At 36.0% G+C, this 15,173-nt stretch overlaps 1 protein-coding gene across 1 annotated transcript in view; it reads left to right on the top strand.

Annotated features, from left to right (window-relative positions):
• Positions 1 to 15,173, top strand: part of TENM3 (teneurin transmembrane protein 3) — a 1,331,063-nt gene that overhangs the window by 864,508 nt on the left and 451,382 nt on the right. Inside the window, 1 exon segment of the mRNA XM_040554455.1 lies at positions 5,898 to 5,949. The gene's annotated coding sequence lies outside the window, so the exon portion shown is untranslated.

The following is a 15,173-nucleotide window of genomic DNA, read 5'->3' as shown; positions in this document are numbered from 1 at the left end:
GAGATCAGAGTTGTAAAAGGTCCTGGAACAGCAAAACGTTCATTTTGAGTATCTTGTTGGCTCTTGTTAAAGTACTGCTTTTGATGGGCCAGAATTTAATCTCAAAAGTGATTAAAATAGTAATTATTTGATTCATCAGTGAAGAAATAGAGTTCCTTTAAAAGCCAGACTCCATTTAATTAACAATAATTTGAGACTTCAGTCAGTACAGATCTGAATACTAACATTATTTAACCACCGGCTTTCAAATACATTAGGTTTCTCTCAGAACTGCCAAATTTTATCTTGCTCAGCATTCGGAAGCAATCTCCAGTGGAAAGCTCTTTGCCACAGTGCAAATCAGCCATTCTCAATTTCGTGTGAATGCGTATCATGGTCTAAACCGTGATTTTGTATGTTTACATGAAATCAAGGGAGGAGCAGAAAAAACTTAAAACAAAAATGGTCCATGCAAAAATAATAATGATACCACTTAATGAAAAAGAATCTAAAGATATGCTCTTTATATTCCTAAAATTGTCTTCATATGACCACCATTGTCTTTCGCCTTTTCAAAAATATTTATATTGATACTTTTGTATGTACAACCTTGCAAGATATGATGCATTTTTCATGGTGCTGTCAACAGCAAAACTAAATGTACTCCATGTAAACAGAAAAAACATTCTTCTGTTTAAGGAATAAATCCGTGCTGAAAAGATAAGGCATATTGTTGGTTTATGCTTATTCAAAGCTTTGTTGAAAAGTTAATAAGAGTGCAGAAAGCAATGTAGTCTTGCTCACAATAATTTAAGGAATTAAATGTTCCAGTCACTTTTAAACTGATTTATCTTTACCCCTGTTTTTCTTACATGCTTTACTCTTTCTATTAAGAAAAATCCAGTAGATATTTCAAAGCAAAAGGGCAATTTTTTATCTGTTTGTATTTGGCAATGGACTTTGCACAGGGTAAAGTGTTGTTGAAGAAGTTGCATGGTATGGGTGAACATGTAATTGGTAGAATGAGTAATTATAGTATGATATTCATACTCATACAACTAGTTTAAGCAATGCCAGGTTTGATATGAAAAGTGATGCACAGTGCTCTAATTATTACACATATTTTGAACATATGTTCTGCATTATATCACAGAGAGTACTGGTCTTTAAAGTTACTTTTTGCCGTGTTACTTTTCCTATGATACCAATTATTTTAAGTGTGTATGACAGGTAACTGGCATCTTTATAGCTGTGAGGTTGCATCTCAGCAGGTTTTACCAGTAATACTGTGAACATGAAAATAATGTGTAAAGATCTGTTCCATGGAAAAATGATATCATTTAACATAGAAAATGCAATAAACAACATTTGACACCCCCCAACCCCCTGCAAAATTCACAAGGAGAAGCTTAAGTACGTAATTTCCAAGTAATGACATTTTAACATTAAAATGTTGCATTTTCCAATGCTCTCTTTCAAAACTGTTGTTCCGATTTACTAGCAGGAGCGCTAGTGGATATGCCTCACTGTTAATAACCAGATGAATTAACAGCATGGTGAGGTTCTCTGGAGACCATATAGATATATTCTTGTTGCAAATAAATAAATAAATATATATATATATATATATATATATATATATACCTACTTCTGTAGGAGGAGATAAATCTTTACTGCTAATTTACAGTTATATAGTTGGGTTTTACTCTGAGAAGGTTGTAAAATAATGCATTAGTACTGTTTGTCACACAAGCAAAAATGTAACAAGTTTGTATAGAAGTTATACATAGTTATAGTTGCAATATGGTTATATATGCATGTATAAAACTATATATAACCATATAGATGTATAAAACTATAGTTCTTTATATAGTTATATAAAGAACTACATCTTTTATTATTTTATTTACTTCCTATATGAATGGTACCCAAGAGGATTTACCTGGGCCCAAGAAATCTGTTCTTACTGTTCCTTTCAGCTTTAGATAATTGTTTACATCAGCCTTCCTGTGGTCAGTACAAACATGGTGCTTGCTGGTTCCTTGTATCCCTGGGATTATTGCAGCAGATCCATGCTTACCATCGTAGCCCGTAAAGTCCATTCGTTCGTGCTGAATGAGGGTAGTGCTGAGAACCTCCAGCATCATTCATTCTCCACAGCACAGCAGCTCTTGGCTGCTTCTAATTCATTTGTTACCAAGTACTTTGGATCAATTGTGCCAATGATCCAACTCAATAAACTAGTAAATAAAAATGCCCTACATGATCTTTGGCTCAGGCCTCTTTCCAGCTGTGTCTAGGGATATGGCTCAAATGCAATTTGCAGAAGAGCACTGTTCACATAAGTAGCCAGGATGCTTCTCTGAGTTGATGGTAAATGTCTAGCCATGTCCAATCTGTTTGATATAACTTCTGAAATCCTGTGTGGAGGGTGCCATTCTGTGAGAAGCTATTTACCGGCTTTCTTTCTGTGTCACAAAATAGCAGTTTATCTACTATATGTAGCATTTACTCTACCCTGTGCTGGCTCCTTCTCAATTTGCAAACACCCCATTTTTACCATCTCAACATGTAACTGAGTAGGACAAAAAGTTTCTGTTCATTGCCCTGAAACTGAAAACTATTTTTCTGGCATGTGAGCTATTCTTCCCCAATTCAAATCAAAGTGTGGTTTTCGTACGGATGTTATCATGGCAATATAATCAATAAGGTTCCAGGTAAACACACCTTTAAAGTTAAGACAGAAATAGGATGTGCAAGATCATTCCAGTGTTTTATCTGGCAAGCAACAGTGAAGTTTTATGAGCTATTTTGAGCCACTTCTACATAAAGTAGCACTGATGTTTTACTCTCCTCTATTTTGCATGTTCTCCGTGAGATGAAAGGTTCCAGCTCAGTACATATAAATATTTCACTGATTTTTGTGGGGGTGATGAACAAGAATCAGTCTCTCTGGTGGACTGCTGGAAACTGATGCAGTTTTCCAAATGTGTATTCCTTGTCCTATAGGGATTCGGACCTTATGGGAGACCTGCAACCTCCTGCAAACACAGCTCAGGGCTGACAGTTCTATTGCTGCCTTGTCTGGTCTGGGGCCATTGTTTATGGCCTTCAATTGTCCTCTTTCAGAAGCTAGTTAGGACCACTTAGAGGAAATCTTATTTTTTTGGTTGAAAATCAGCAGTTTGTGCATTCTAATAACAATAACTTCTCCTCCTTTTTTTCAGCTCAGCATTGTTTTTCAGGATGCTGGGATTCTTGTCACAGGTCTGTTGTGAGGGTTTGTGCATGAGCTGAACTACTTTAGATTAATTGCTCAGCTTTTGAATGTTCAAAACTCTGTTCAGAGCCCCTCTGCTGAATTCTTATGAATTATGAAAACCAGCAGACCGCTGAATCAGACTGATTCCAGTGAAAATGAGGAATTCTGTATCTGGGCAGCTTGGAAGGGTGAAGCCTCCATTGCTGTTTATTGGACCTTAACTGGCAGCTATTTTCAGTTTTCCTTCCCGAGTTTCTGAGGGCAGCACTCTTTGATCATGCTCCAGTAAATGATGATCAGAGCATCAAAGGGAGTTAAATATGTTGGCAGAGAGTGTCGCCGGGCTTGACTTTCAAGTGTGCAATGCTAGGAATATATTCAGAAATACGACTGAACTGAATCAGTATTGTTAGGCACCTAAGAAATGGAATCACAGAGCAAAGAATTTTGAGCACAGGGTCACCTAAATCTAGAAATAAGAAATATTGAAGAGAGCAATTCCTGCTTTTCTTAAATTTGTGAAGTCATCAGTCAGAACTCATTAGCCCACCCTCCAGTGGTGGAAGATTACATTCCTGCAATTTATAATGCATGTTGAAAACAAAAGGATGAAATTTAAGATTGTTGCCATAGGTCTCTACACATCAGCATTTGACATTTGCCTTCCAGCGTGTCTTGGTTTCAGAATTCCTGTAGTAGGATATTCTGATTACACAAATAGGAATGCTTAGACGCAAGCCTGGTTACTTACTGCTTAGTTTTGTACTTGCGTATAACTAACAAATAAATAAATGTTATGGCATGTTTTTTTTGTATGAACCAGAGGACTTATTGTCACTTATGAATAAAGCAAAAAGCATGTCTATACAATCACATCATTTTCACTTTCCTCAGTCCTTAAATGAACCTTATGCTCACAAAAAGATGAAAAGAATGCAAAACATATTCTCTAAATAGTTCTCTGAATAGAACCACCGTCAGCTTAGTGGTGCAAAATCATTCTTAGGAGTGGAATTATAGAGCCAGGTTCTCAAATGGTGTAAGTCAATGACTTGGTAAGTGGTTACTGTGCATTAGATCATTGTTCATATTGAGCATTTGTTTTTTCACTATCTTGCCACCATATTGCTACCTTTATATTGTAGTTATAGGAGCTTCTTTCATTTTTATATTGACTGGACAATCAAGCTATTTATTCATTTTTATGTCTGTATGAAGTTTTTTCTTCACTTACTGTCCAGGGCCTAGACTGGCATTTAGAGTGTCTTGGTACCAGGTGGAAGAGTTTGCATTGAATTTCATTATCCAGTTTTGTGTTGGAAGATACCATAGGAAATGCATTTTGTGGTTCAGGTAGAACCTGGATGTGCAGATCCAATATCCAGCCACTTTTTTAGAACGTAGAGCCAGTCAATACTGTGATCTAATATAGTGTGTACCCAGAAGCTAAAAATAGGGTGCTGATCCTGTTTCTTAACTCTGCCTATCAGAAGTTTGAAGGCAGTATTAAGAATGACTTTCATGGTGCTTTCATGGTATCATACTGATACTCCTGATTCTTTGATCAACGCCTACCTTTAAAAATAAAAAATAAAAGAAAAAATGCTAAAAATGCTGAGCTTTTACACCTGACCTATTTTGCTTGAAAGAAATAATAAGAAAAATATACATATACATATTGAAATGCTCATTCACACTACATTTTTAAAATTCTGAAAGTACAGTGAAATGATACTGTTGTTGTTGGCAAGGGCTTTATTCCATGTATCCTTTTAATTTATTGATGCTCAGTCTTTATAGGTGAAATACCTATATCCTATATGAATATAGGATATATATATAATACCTATATGAAATACCTTGAATCCAAATTCCTGTTTATTAAAACAGAAAATCATTTTATAGTTAACTTTAGAACACCGTGAGCTTGTAATACTTATGAAAAATGCTTTCTGAAAATAGCTCTTCATATATATTCTGAGTGCTATTGGGTATATTTTTCTTTTTAAAAATCAGTATCTTTTCCATATGTTTTATGTTTATTACTGTTGACTATGTTTGCTTTGCAAAGCAATGGGAGGATAATTTGTCATATTTGCTGGTGAGTACATCAACAAAATTGCTAAGTTGCTAAGAATTGAAAATTCGTATTGTCTGTGCTAAAGTTAGGAAGACCAGTACACCTTCTCTTACATTTTATGTTAAATACTCAGGACACATGGTCAGTTTTCCATAGTAGTAACAATGAAAGAACCTTTTCACATGTGAGCTGAGGAAACCAAATGTGAAAGTGAGGTAGGTACAATAAACATGAATCTACAAAATGCCACTTTTAGATTTCCTGTTCAACTTGCAGTCAACACTGCCATATGGTTCAAACAAATAAAATAGTCTCTTACAGCGTATTAATGTTTCAGTCCAGTAGCAACTATAATAAATACTTTGTAAAAGACGATCTGCATCTCACTTTGATGTTAGGAAAGATGCACAGTTAATGAACACATCATATATTACAATTCAAAGAGGAAAATAATTGTACAAAAAAAAAAGATTATCTAATATTTTGCTTTTAAAAGTTGCCGTAGTGTATTGTAATAGTAATTAAACAATTAAAAAAATGTCTGACCTAATTCACCATAATCTGTTCTCTTTGTAGGTTCTTGGATCGTCTGAGACCCACCAGCATAACACCAGGTAGAAAACTGAAGGTAAGATGAAGCATCCTACAGCCTCAAGTGTTAGTGGGATCCATATATTGCATTGGTGATTCTTAAACAGCAGTTTTCTAGCTGACTAGAAATAGTTTGTCTAGCTGACTGAATAGAGCATAACTACAAAATTTCAAGAAGCCAGTCTGCACTGAGTATGCGATGTCCAATTGACTTAATCATTCTCTGTAACTTAAGCTGCTATATCTAATTTACTATTGCAATAACAGCATAGGTCAAAATATAAAATGGGATGCATGTAGTGCTAACTTCAACATGTATGAATATTTTGTCCAGGAAGGAAGATCCAAGATGATAAATGGTTTTATGTTTTGACACTTTACCCTGTTACCAGCCAGACTTACCAAGAATAGAGTATAAATAAATAAATAATGAAATTCTCAAAAGGAGCTATTAAATCTCTTGTGAGAGTTCTCAAGCATCCACAAGAAACTACTGTGGCCTATGTATGTCATATTGTGATGTTTTGTAATGATGCCTCTCTTTAGATGAATACTTGACAAATGCCATTTGTAACCATGACCTAAACTCTGATGAAAGCAGATAAGGAGGGTACCATAGCTCTGAAATGGTAGCTGTTGGTGCTCACTCAAAAGTGTTTGTATTTGGCAGTGATCTGGCTGTAACCAATCTTATTCTGTCTGATTAGTACTTATATAGCATCAAGTAAGGATCGGGTTTGTTTTTTTGTTTGTTTCAGCTCAGTAATTTTTCTCAATGGTAACCGAAGTCAGGTAATTTAAAGCTTGTGAACTTCACAAAAAGGGTTCATTTAAAACCATATTCTGCATCTTGTGACACCAAGTGGAAAGTGTGTTCTTCTGTATGACTACAAAAGATTTTAGAACAGTTATCAGATATGCATTCTGCTCATTAATGTTTGTACAGTATCCTGCCTTAAAAGAGCTACAGTTTCCTAGAGCAAGTCATTCAGAATTCGACTACACTCTTCAAGTTTAATGGGTTGAGCTCTTTGAGTTCCCCTACCTCCTCCTGATTGATGGTTTGTTTCTTCTTTTAATACAAAATTCAGTAAAATTTCCCACAGTGAAAAGGGTCTTTTAATTATAAAACACCAGCGTGTGGGAATGATTCAATTTACACATCAGAAAAGTTCAGTTACTTGACCATAATTTATTTTTTTGTGCTGATCATTTACAGACCACAGATTCTTTTTCTTTTTTTAACTCTCTCTCCTTCTTGCTTGCTCTCTGTACATGTAAAAGAAAAAAAGTCTCAATAACCTGGAAAAGGCTTTAGATATTGTATCACATGGTCACCAGAACTAGACACTTCATTATCAGAATTTTTTTTACCAGCTTATCGCCCTTCTCATCTTCTAGTTGTGTTGTCATATTTAATTTAAATTGGTTCTGTAATTGCTGATTAATACAGTTTTTTCTTGAATCTGACAAAGGGAAAGTGCAAGTGAGGCAGGGTAAGATATCTCACTTGTGGAACAGTGAAGATGAGGTATTTGCTAAAAAATAAGTATTTGCAGTTCTACAGGTGCATACAACATAACTGACCTCTATGGCCTTCTTCAGTTGTCCTCTGTAGTGCTTGAACTTCTCTCCAGGAGGGGATAATATAGCTCCACATTAACAAACAAACAAATAAAAAAAATGAGAGCTATTAATACTGAAAGAAAGATCTGGAAGGACTGGGAAGTTTCAGTGCATTTTCTCTATGCTATATTAGTCTTACTGTTCTGTTTTCAGAATGCACATTAAGACTTGTGTTGGTTGGTATAGCAGCTTTTAATGACAAAGCATTGAAGTTTTTGTGTGTGATTTTTCCTAGCAAAATCAAAACAGTAAATCTTACTTTATGCTCATTATGGGCATGAGAGAAATATGCAGTAAAAATGTCCAGAATGCCATTTTACAGATCTGAAATACAATTATTTAAATACATGCTCTTATATACATTTTCTTTTTAATCAAATATGGTTTGTGAACTTGACCGAGAATTATTAGATTATGGCATTTTTTAGAATAAAATAGTCGATGCATTAGGTGGAGAAATACATATATATCATTTATTCTAGGTTGTATGGATAATATTCATATTCAGCTGAATACCTAACAGTATTTAATGGTTGGCTATTTGTTGCATTACACACACAAATACCATGTCTATGCTACTGAAATATACTCTTGCTACTTCTTTGACTTTGGAGCATTTAATATATTTTTTTTTCCACTTTGCAAGGGCTGTATGAATGCCACTGGAAAAAAGAAAAAATCGTAGTTTCTTCAAATTCTTTTCAGCTATTTGAAAGGTGCTCCTCCTTTTTACCCTGGACTAAGCGTTTAGACTAAAATAGATAAATTATTTGTGTTTTTTAGTGTTCCTCTGACAGAGAAACTGAAAGATAGTCCTTGTAATACCTATACCTGCTGCTGTTTGGATATACTTTTATCTAGAAACACAAATATATCCCTGAATAGGACTTATGAGCTGAAACTAGTATATGCTTGTAAAGCTAACCAGTATGAAATGTTATCTTCCGGTGCCCATTTAGTTGTTACAGGCTAAAGTAAACCAGCAAATCTGCCAGTTGATTTTAAACTACCACTACGGCAGCTTTTGCTAACTCATCTGGACCTTGCTGTGCTCGGATTTGTGTCAGCAAAGGGAGCAATTCAGAGCACGAGGGGACTTTTTTAAATGCAATTAGTTAATTGAAATCTTTTGTTCTTCTACATCAATATTCCTGAAGCCGTGAATAGCCCGTGTTTTCAAACGACTCCCAAGGTTGGTACGCTATTTGGCCATCGCGTGTCCGGAACGATGCAACCCACATGTCAGCACTCCTGCTGCTGGTGCTGTAGGAGTCCAGCAATGATGTAGGTTTTTTGGGGGAGGGTTTTTTATTTTTGGTGGTGGGTTTTTCCCACTTCCACTGACTTCCAGGCCTGTTCATTTACCAAGTAAGCCCTGTAGTGTTGTTTGAGTAGGTCTGTGTTCTTACAGTTCTCAACGGTGTCCAGCAATGTAAGTCCTCAGTAGATCTCAACTGGAGCTATAAAAAAAAAAAAAAAATCAAATGGTCTTGGTGGCAAGAAGGTCTCTATTGAAAGCAAATACTCTTAAATCCCCATTCTTCCAGACCGTTATCTTACGACTCTTTAGTACTGCAAACAATAAGCTAAAATCAATAAACCTGTGCAAAAACCATGTTAATTTTAATGGTAAATGAAAATCTTTCGTCACAATTTTTATTATTACAGCTTTTATGATCACATATTTTCAAGTTCTCATCTGTGGCTTAAATGCTAGCATTTCGCTTCAGTTTTTATTCATGACAGTCAACTGGTGTTGTACACTGTGTTAAAGGCTGGTATTTTAGTAGAGGTTTCAATATTCAATAGATGTCCTGATGATACAGTTTTGTGGCAGAAGTATTTATTGTCACAATTTCTGTCTTTTTTTCTTTTCCTTTCAAGAACGTATATAAAAGCGCTGAGCATTTCTAAGAGCGGAATGTTCTCACCCCAGTACAAAGAGCCTATGGCTTCTCTTGTCTTATATACATTTTTGGACATCCATGGAATTTTTTGTTTAGTAGGCAGAGATTACAGTGACTTGAGTCTCTCCTGGTGTAACTCTGTCTATGCACTGAATGGCACAGCATCTCAAGTCCTTGCGTTGTAGATACGGGATCAGAGCTGAATACCTGAAGTGCACCAACTAAAGTAGATGGTAAGCTCACCTACCTGCTACTAGTCACACAGACTTTTTCTTTTACCGGTATCACATCTCCTAGTTTTTCTGTTTAGATATTGGTATGATTCTGCCCATTACTATTAAACCTTTGTCAGGTTACCTGTACTTATGAGCTGCAGAGGCATGCCAATGCAAATATTTTTTCAAGTTGTCCTTAGTAGAATAAAAAGGTATTGTACTGAATCATTAAACTGACTTCTTTTCATGGCAGTCAGTCAGTCAGTCAGGTGCAGTGACATGCAGTATTGTATAGATTTTTTGACATTTGAAGACACTTCTAGCATCTTTACACAAAATTGCACTGTTTGGCATATTAGTTATAAATGTGAGAAATATTTTTTCAACACCTTAGCCACCAGCAGGCAGTAATGAAGATGTGAGTTCTGGAATCTTCTGTCCCATCAAAGCTCAGGTCCCCATCTGAAGTTCTGAGCTGTGAATCAAGTCAGCCTGGGAATCACAGACCTGAATTCCTGCACTTCACTGCTCTTTCCAGACTACTTCTCACTCTCTATTCAAAATCTAAGGACAGGGTTAGTGATGGTGCCAGTTCATCTTTTTTGTATTAATCTAACATTTAGATTTATTTTTTTTCCTGAAAGTAGAAAACTTCTGTTTCTAGGTCCTTTTCAAAACCACACATCTCTTCTGAGCAGTAGCTCTAAATGGTACAGAATGGCATTAGGAGGAGGGATCACTGTTTAGCCCAGCACTTTATTTAAATAGTTCTGGAAGGATGAGTTGGGGCCAGGGTACTCCTCACCTACTAAAACACCACAATTTTCTGCTTTGCTTATCAAGGGAAATTTCTCTATTTTTAGTATTCTTGGCCATCAGGAATTCAGCGTCCCTGTGGTGTACAGTCTCTGTTTAAAGCCCCTTTCTGAGTTGTGTTAATTTATGAGTTCAACTTGTGAAGCCAGTGAATATATTAACTGTTGAATTTTAGTTTGTTATCATCACAATCAACGATTGCCATACTTTTAATCAGAAGTGGCCAGAGCCATTTGATCACTAATGAGCTCCATTTCATCAGGTCATTAAGCAGTTCCTGAGCATATCTACCTTAACCTGTTTAATAGCAGAATAAAGTGAAGAGATATCTCCTTTGTGAACCTCAGATGGCCTCACGTGGAAAGTGACTGCTAAAACACATTCTGATTTTGCCACATGAGCAAGATCCTGAATCTCTTTGGATTCCAGCAGAAAGTGGAAGTTAGCCCTTACTGGAGCCTCAGTGCAACCTGCTGGCATATGCACAGCACGAGGCAGTGGCTGTAGAGCTTGTGCTTTGTTCGTTGAGGCAGGGCTGACCTGATGCATAAGGCTCATTGATGGATTTGGTATGAAACATTCTGGGCGTTTTGAAAAATACATAAAGCTTCCTTCGCAGGGGGCAGGGTGGGATCTGAAAACAGGAAAACTTACTTTGTCCTCATGAACCATTTCTGTGTTTATTGGTAGGATTCTCCTTTGGAGTATTTGCAGGCAAAATCAGGGGCTCCATTTTAGAGTACAGAGTAATGGGAAAAACACTGTGCCTAGGGAGGAGCAACATCTGTATGGTTCAGGATTTTCAGTGCTGTCTTTTAGGACGCTTTATTGTAAGACTTGCTTTTACTTCTGTAGTGTTTTGGTATTAACAGATATAATGTTCAATCCAGGATCAGAGGATAAATATCCCAGGCGAAAAATTCTAGAATATCTTATCACTGCTGGTTTGTAAATCTTTATCTGATATTAGACAAGTAAAGTTTTACTTTCTTTGTAGAAAACCAGCTTTTTTTTCAAGAAAAATGTTTACAATGGTATAGAAATTGTGTTTTCTCAAATATATAACTAAACTAATTAGGGTGTATGGGTTTTTTGAATAGTGCACTAGATGAAAAAGAACAGGGGCTTTTCCTTTAACAGAAGTCCCTCCACCCCTTACCCCCCTTTTGTACATACTGTTTATCACTTGCATGCCAAAAAGGATACAAAATCTCTGATTTTGTTTGTTTCTGAAGCAAAATGTTAAATAATGTTGACAGTTTCACTTCAGCAGCATGGTAATAATGTGTCCAGAAGTAGTACAGCTCATGCTTTGAATCGCCACAAGGTTTGCAGCCCTTTTATTTTAAGATGCTCAATTGTTCTTGAGCCACTGAACTATTGTTTCAAAAAACATTTTGTTATTTCCTTACAAGAGGCTAAAAACCCTTTCTTGTGGTTTGTTATGGGTCTTTGAACTACTTTTTAAGGCTAATTTGTGATAGATTTTTGTACTGTGATTTTTATACTTAGACTATTCAATCCATCTAACCTGAATAGCCCAAGGGAGATAAGTCAGGAAGCATAGAAATCAAGAAAACGTGAAGCTGGTACTTTAAGCTGAACCGGAAGCTAGTATAACTCAATTTGTCAGTGTGAATTTCTGGAGAGAGAACGAAGAATTTGATTTATTTTTGTTATCATTCTGCCTTTTTGCTGAAAATCTGTGATTTCTACGCTTTGTATATACAATAAGAATTGAGTGGCAGGTTTTTGCTGATTTAAGGTTGACTGCAACTGTATGTATATGGGAAGGGGTGGAGTTTCCTGAAAAGGGGATTTGACTGCAAGATCTACTCTGATGTGGTTTCCTTTAACGAATAGGGGTATTTTTGATGCAGTTGATGGCAAACTGGTCTCAAATTCAATTGTCATCCACATCCGTTTCTCCAGCATAAGACAGGTACCAAAAAGATGCGGTGGAGTGGCTCAGTATGCTTGGAGCTACTGCACTAATTATGTTTTTTCACAAAACTCATTTCAACACTATAGTAAGACAGAATGAAAGATGAACAAAAGCAAGATGGTCATTGACCTGATCGTCTTTTAATGAGGAAAAAGAAAAGGACAGGTCATTTGAATGACACAAGTCAATGAACCAGATGGAACTCATTAGAAATTAAGGAACTCGTTGGTTTTACATAGACTTCCTAAGAATTGTACCAAAATTCAGATGTAGAAAATAGATGTAAGATACAGGCTCCATGTTAAAATTTTAATTCACTTGATAATAGCTGCGTCAAAGGCTATAAAACAGTGTAAAATATATACTTAATTTATTCACTTGTTACATGGGTTGTATTCTATTAATGTAGATGTAGAGAACCTTAACAGGGTCCTACTGAGTTTTTGGGAAAGTCTCCAAAAATTGCAGCTCCAGTACATGTAAAGCTGAATGTGAAGCCTGAGATGTACCATAAATGGTTCAATTTGTTTTTTCAACAAAACTTTGATATGTACTATTTTACTTCTGTTTTGTCAGCATCAATATTAACTATGCTGTGTTTTTTTTTTTTTAATAAAAGAAAAGCAAAGGATTGTGTTCCTCTGATCTATGTGTTAAACAGTTAACAAGGTAGTTACATATTTAGTCACTGAGATTGAACCTGACATAAGAGGCAACACAAGCTATCTTCCACAAATACCTGAAAGGTAGGGTAACCATGCATAAATCCAGGAGCTCCAGGTGAGACCTTGCAAGTATTTCTATTACTGACTACATATCTATCACGTGGAAAAAAGGTCTAATCTCAGCTGTAAATGCTGAGAATTACATGTCATTTTCCTTAGAGCTATAAATGCTCTTTTGTCTGTCTAGATTTTGTTATATGTTTTGCACATTAATTCCTAACAGTGCTGCTCTATGTCACTAAAATATCAAAATCTAATCAGTCAGCTGGCAGTAAATGGAAAAAATAGAAATTCATAGCAAAGATTAGTGATATCTAAAAGTGGTTTATGGGTCCTAGTGGGATTCCTCCTTTTTTAACAACAAAGTGCAGAGTGAAAGAATATGCACAGCTTACTTTGTCTTCCTACTTCTTTTGATCTGAAAGAACAATCAGATAAGGCTGATTTCTGAAGACAGTTCAGAATGAACAGATTTCAGTTGCCCCCAGTGATAACCATCCTTGTCAACAGGAGGCATTCCAGGTACTGACACTAGAGCCCTAAATGTTCAGACACTGAACATTTTATCTTTTATTTTAAAAACTACTGCTGGGAACTCTCTTTATAAAATGCAATGGATGATGAGTATTTAGAAGAAGAATGAACCCTGAAGGAGAATAAAGCCCAAACCTCAGAGACTGTCAGTGAACACCAGAAGGACAGAAAAATTTAAGGTTAAGGTGGAGAATTTCATACACACAGAAAACCTGAAGCTGTGGAAAATGGAAGAATAGAACTCAGGACTTACAAGCTACAAAATCACAAGTAAAAGAATTTAGGGGCCCTGGCCCTAACGGGCATTTGTCCGGGTCGTTGAGTCAGTGCACACACTGTTAAATTTCAGCAAAATGAAGTGCCTTTTCATAGGGAATGCTCGAATTTCAGATTTACTGGGGTGCTAATAATCAAAGTTGAGGTATGTGGATTAAACCAGTGTGTAGCTACCTTTTGTAAGCCATGTAACTCTAACAAGTGTCATCAGTCTCTAACTCACAAGCTTCAGCTGTCAATTTTTTTTTTTAGAAAATAGCGATTTTTTGGCATGGAGTGGCAAGTTGCATTTCACGTGACTCATATACATTGTACAAAGCTTATTAAGCATGGTGTAGTGTATTATGAAAGTCGATTGTTTACGAATGTAAAGATAGTAATATTTTTCAGATTTAAAGGTATTTACACCCTGAATGCTGTGCAATACTGATGATCACTTTTAAAGTTAGTAGTTAACTGTATTTATGATTATCTAAGTTAGTCATTGATAGCTTAATGCACCTCAAAAACAGCATAAAATACACTACTAGCACTCTTAACATCACATCAAGGATAATTAATTTTGAATGAACAGATGCAAATGAATTCATAATAAGAGGTTTTTAGTGTGCTTATCACTGCCACTACACTTTAAAAGTGTGTCTGAAAAAAAAAATGCATGTTATTTCTTATCTTGTCTGCCTTCAGATAGTTTGTCTGTCTACCAAACCTAGATACGACATTTAAACACATTGATCTCAGTCCCAGTTTCCCACTGGTGTCATTGTTGCTTTCATGTGTTTTGAATAAAGTCCTTCATCCCTTTTTATATTCCTAACTGGGGCAGAGGTAGTCAATATCAGAGAGTTCCCGAAGATCTTTAATGATAGGAGCTCCTAACATCTGACCAGGCTTGGTCAGGTGTATCTTGTAGTCCAGTAGGTTTTTCCAGCATGTTGATACAGCAAATGCTGGTATTGATGAATTGATAGCTGGATCAATATTTTTGAATGCCCATGAGTAGCAAAGAAGAAAAATCAAACATATGTTTGAAAGTGTCAGACACTGAGGAGGATAACTAAAGGTCTTTTCTCCTCTTCCTCGTTTCCAATATCTTGGTTTATTCCTTAATCCTTTAACCAGTTACTATGAGTACAAGGAGTGCATGGATTTTAGGACACATGCAGTATGTCTCTGCATCTTTGCTCTAACTATAACTGCTCTTGAGGCCAGGCTGC

The sequence above is a fragment of the Cygnus olor genome, chromosome 4 (assembly GCF_009769625.2).
Source record: "Cygnus olor isolate bCygOlo1 chromosome 4, bCygOlo1.pri.v2, whole genome shotgun sequence".
Classification (NCBI taxonomy): Eukaryota; Metazoa; Chordata; class Aves; order Anseriformes; family Anatidae; genus Cygnus; species Cygnus olor.
Note: the sequence above shows the minus strand (reverse complement) of the source record. Positions and strands in the feature narration are given on the sequence as shown.